Source organism: Sinocyclocheilus rhinocerous, unplaced genomic scaffold (genome assembly GCF_001515625.1).
Source record: "Sinocyclocheilus rhinocerous isolate Xijiao unplaced genomic scaffold, SAMN03320098_v1.1 scaffold36, whole genome shotgun sequence".
Classification (NCBI taxonomy): domain Eukaryota; kingdom Metazoa; phylum Chordata; class Actinopteri; order Cypriniformes; family Cyprinidae; genus Sinocyclocheilus; species Sinocyclocheilus rhinocerous.
Genome location: NW_015664459.1, coordinates 790,285 through 795,863, shown reverse-complemented (window position 1 = coordinate 795,863; position 5,579 = coordinate 790,285). Strand labels below are relative to the sequence as shown.

The 5,579-nt window shown below is 35.7% G+C and overlaps 1 protein-coding gene across 1 annotated transcript in view; it reads right to left on the bottom strand.

The window, feature by feature from the left end:
• Positions 1-5,579, bottom strand: part of unm_hu7910 (un-named hu7910) — a 64,354-nt gene that overhangs the window by 54,660 nt on the left and 4,115 nt on the right. The gene's annotated exons all lie outside the window — the stretch shown is intronic.

Genomic DNA, 5,579 nt, shown 5'->3' with positions numbered 1-5,579 from the left:
GTTCTGGAACAGTGTTGTAAATACAACTTAACCACTTATTTCTAGTCGTGTCCTCTTTTGGAAGGCCAAACAAAGTAGTTTCGCTTTCACAATGAAACACACAGAGTCACACACGGCGGGCTTGAGTGAGCGGAGGCCGGCGTGCTTGAGTGAGGAACGACCGGCGGGCTTGAGAACGGCGCAGCAGGCAGATTCGACGAAGCAGCAACCACATGTGAAGTTACGCCTTTGCGTGAACATTTGGGTGGTGTTATGCAAATCTTCCCACATCGTGAAATAGACATGTGGGGGCTGGTTAGAAAGAGCAGTTTTAGGTATCCTATCAATGTGATCACACCAGTACAACCTGTTGAACATGCAGTAATTTTATCCCTTACAGGCTCATTTTCACTCCTGCCAAAATTTAAATATTGCGCTACCCTGATTAATGCTTGTTGGATGAAGACAGGAAAGTTCAGCTAAGCACAAGCAGTCAGCTTCAAAGCTCAAAACACATGTATGCTGTGCTATATCCAGCTGGACGCTATGTCATATTCACATGTAAAATTAGCGTTGCCTGGTTTTCTTTATTGGAGAAAATATGATCCTCAATATGCAAAGGTCATTTGATTAAGTGCACTGTTGGTTACAATGTTTACTTGCTTTTTATTCATGTTTTTGATCATTTTATTTTTGAAAAATAAAATGGGCGATGCTAATATGTTACTGAGCTGGGTGGATATTAGGGGTGGAACGGTTCGCGGAAAAAAAGCTAGGATCGCGGTTCAACTTAAATCTGACAACGCATCTGTAATATGGTTTGCTATAAATAACACGTAAAACAAACAGGGTTCATAATATATGTTTCTGTTGATGGATGCGCATTCTGGCATCCCAATACATTACAACAACAGCGAACTTCAATAAAGATGAATCTTTAATTTATACAGTCAAATATGCAATGCTGTTTTACATTTCATTACTTTATTCAATTTATGTACCTAAAAACTAATGTTAGAACTACCAAAAAAAACCTGAAAATCACTGTTTATTTTATTTGTATCTTTACTCTATTGTATTTATTTGTGATGTTCCTTGTAGTTAGATTATTCTTATTTTCTTTATTTTTATTTGACAGTATAGTTTTTTTCTAAACATAGCACATACCAAACCATACCAAAACCGTGATACAAACCGAACCGTGAGTAAGTTGAACCGTTCCACCCCTATATGTATATACACATATCTACCCATCTCTGTAACATATCAGCATCGTCCATTAAAAAAAAAACCTATATCGGTCCACCTTTAGTTTTATAGGTTTGGTACAACATGAGGGTGAGTACATGACATTGTTAATTTTTGAGTGAACTAACAAAACTAACAATTTAATATCATCTTGTTACATTTGTCACCCCTACTGGCACTATGGAGTTTTCAGTTTGGTAATAATAGCTCTTCTGGCATTGTGCACTTCTTATTCTATGAAAGTACCTGTAACGTCCTGAAATGAGGTCAAATGTTGAATGTAAAAAGCCACAGGGAATGGTTTACTCACAGAGGCAAATAACAAAGGGTTAAAAAATAACACGATCATATAACAGATTGTATTACACTTGACTGGCAAGGTCGTCTGTATGTTACATGCACATACAGACATGTGATCATACTCTTTAACGGGTCTAATTTTCAGTCCAAACTATGAATGGGGAGTGGCTACATATATGTAGGTGTGACCTCACGAGGTTGACAGGGCCAGTGTAATTAGTATCACAATGATTAGTCAGTCCAAAACACAACCAATTATCAAACTATCAAACATACATTTGTTAAATGAAAACAATTCAAATGTAAAAAATAATTACAAAAAGTTGTTACAACCAAAACGACAGTGGAATGTTATGAATGAACTACAAATGGCATGACATAAACAATTTAACAAGCTCACACTTTATGAAAAATGCAAAACACAAACACACAAAGAGATGAACTTTAGACTTCATGCTCAAACCAGCACTGAGGTCAACAACCCCATGTGAAACGTTACACTATATCTGACAGATATAGATTTAGCTCACACCACACCAGTAAAAGCACCAGCAAAAACAGCCCACGTCTAAACATGTCAGACTATACCTGTCATTTTGGCTCCATCTACACTGGTTTCACCCATGCTTGGAGGTTTCTAGTTTTTGCAAACTAAACTGCAAAAGAAAAGCAAAGCTTTTTCTGCTCACACGAAGTACATCTCACTGGTTTAGCTGCAACACGATATATGCACAGTGCCTCCTGGGTATTTTTAGAGCTGCTGTACACACACCCTCTTTTGGACCTCATATGGAGACAACAGTTATAGCTAACACACACATACTAACACAATTGACCCTCCACTGAGCCCGCCTCCCTACGTTACCGTTTCATAAAAAAATAAAATAAAAAAGCCCAGACCAAGCTGTAACTCTTATTAGATTTTTTTTTTATGTTAAAATAATTAAAAAACATCATGACAGCACCAAAATATAACCAGGCTAAATCTTCTATGGCACATTCTGTTCATGTAAAAATAATGTAAGGTAAGATGGGAGAAGACCCTTAAAATAATGTGTATTTACTGTAAAATAAGATAAGATAAGAGTTGAAAATGTACAGAATGATGATGATGATGATGATGATGATGATGATGCATAGCACAAAATGTACATGAATTAAAATTTTACATTTTACTATTTTTACCTGGGGCAAGACGATGTTAACATTTGAATAATGCAAGAATAGAGAACGTACCTTATTTTATATAAGACATAAATGTTAATGAATAAAAAAAAAATCTATTAAATTTTTTTTTTATACATTCTAACAGTGAAAGCACAGACCTAACAAAACCAAATAATGTAATGTATGTATTACATTAACTTTGAGATTCGTTAAACCTGACTTTTAAAGGGATCATGACATTATTTCTTTAAATAATTTTAAAATGTTACTCAAGGTTCACTTAACTGTTAATAAAGTTTAAAAACATTAAAGGGGTGGTTGATTGTGATTTCACTTTTTAAACTTTAGTTAGTGTGTAATGTTGCTGTTTGAGCATAAACAATATCTGCAAAGTTATGAAGCTGAAAGTTCAATGCAAACAGAGATATTGTCTTTTAAAATTATGGCAGTTTAATGCCTACAGTTACGGCTGGTAGGGACTACAATGAGCTACTTCCCGGGTTGGTGACATCACAAAAACTGCAATTTACATAAACCCCACCCACCGGGGAACATACAACAAAGGGGGCGAGGCCATGTTGCGCTGCTTTAGATATGAGGAAGATATGTTGCCATGCAATTTTATTTAACTTGACATGTATGCAGCAACACACCAATTTGAAGTATTTAGAAGACCGAGTATTTATAGATTTTTTTTTTTTTTTTTTGCTGTTTATATTCTCTAGGATGTATATTAGTGTAGTGTAAGTTGTGTTCAGAAGTGTTTAGTACAAGTCATGGGTGAAATGAGTGACTAAGACTTCTGAAAAGGCAAATCATGTAAGCCCGTTTAGCAGTCTGTAACCTTAACAGTTAAATCATTTGGTGTTAAATCACTAATGCCAAAATGTGAAAAAGATAGTGTCATCATCATAAACTTGGACATTTGGAGCATTAAGATGAACATCTGCCCTGGCTAGGTCACCTGGCTTAAAGGGATAGTTCACTCAAAAATGAAAATTCTGTCATTAATTACTCACCCTCAATTCATTCCAAACCCGTAAGACCTTCATTCATCTTAGGAATTTTTTTTAACTCATCCGTTTAAATTATATTAAGCCTTAAAGTTCTGCATAATTAAGGGCGTGGCCACTTGAGTGACAGGTGGATTGCCGCTGCTGTCACCGCCGTCGAGCTAGGTGGACGTGGTTTCAGCAACCAGCTCCCGCCTCTTTGCCCATTTTCGATTATCCAGGAGACGGCCGGCTCCACCTACTTTGAGCTTCAAAAACGCTTTTCAGAAACCTACGGGTGACGTCACGGACACTACGTCCATGTTTTTATACAGTCTATGGTCGTGATACTCTCCAAAATGGTTTTAAGTACTCGCAAGACTTAAAAACACATGCGAATACTGAATGTAACTTTTGTGATAGTGCATCCGGTCAGTGACCGTCAAATGTCCCTGAGCTCGGTTGGACTCGGAAATATTTTTCGAGTCCTAAAGGCTCGAGTCCGAGTAAAAATGCATCAGAGTCCGTGACAAGTCAAAGTCCGCTAAAAGTTGTACTCGAGATTGTACTTGAGATTTTTACTTCTGGAATCCAACTGTTTGAAAAAAAATTTTTTTATTTTTTTTTACAAAGATCAGATTTTCTACTTCTAAATTTCATGATTAATTCATTGTGTTACTTGCCGTTTCTTTGTAATTGTTTGTGAAATTTACTTAATTTATTTCTATGCCATTTTTAGTGCACAAAAAGAAACTGATATTACTTAAGAAAATAATTAATAATAATAAACAATCATTATTTTGGCAGTTTTAATTGGTGCAATAAATTCTACTTCAAGTACTGATGCGTTCACATTATCGCATCCAGAATCTTATAGATGCATATTTTGGACACTAAAAAACATTAAATACTTAAATTAACTTTATTGGATCTTTTATATGATTATTTTGGCCCACCCCTGTTTAGAGACACTTTATGAAATATACAAACTATAAGTGTTGTTTAAAGTTGTTCAGAGTTTAGTTTGACCCCTCAAACACACTTGTATTTTCATGGCAGTCTGCAGTTTCCCTAATTTATGATGGCAAACAAACCCTCCCAAGGGTCCTGCCAAAGGGTTTTCTAGGAATAAGGCGTTCTGGGAATAAGGGTGCAGTCCATTGCTGACAATTCATGGAGACATTAGATATACTCTGATATGGCACAGCTTTTCAGGGCTTTATGTTCAGCCTCTTTATGTTAGTGTAAATCAAGGTGAGATAACTTAATTTAGTTACACAATAGGTCATATTTACAGCTTTGCAGGTAACGAGAGTGTCCAGATGGTTTCGGTATCAGTGTTTAAAAATGCTTTTAAGATTTCCCTTTGAAGAATGGAAAACAGAAAAAAATTTAATGTAAAAAATATTCTGTTTTTGTTCCATTTTTATAAGGATAATGTAATTTGTGATGGAGAAAAATGGATTAAATAAAAACATGTGAAATACATTAATCTTTCTTCTTTCACAGGGCGATTCAGGCGGTCCTCTCATTTGTGATGGGACTTTAGAAGGCATTGTGTCTTGGGGAATCGGCTGTGCTCTTCCGTACTATCCTGGCGTCTACACAAAAGTGAGAAACTACAGCCGCTGGATCGACTGGATTATCAGCTCTGACAGCTGAAATATAGGTTCAACTGAATGTGGGAGGGCTTTCCTTCAATCAGAATTAAGGAAAAGGTGTAATTTGGCAATAAATCCTACTTCAAGTACTGATGCTTTCACATTATTGCTTCCAGAGAATCGATAATTATAGATTAACATGCATATTTTGGACTCTAAAAGCATTAAATACTTACATTAACTTTATTGTATTTTTTATCTTATGTCCAAGCCTATTTTCACTATATATATA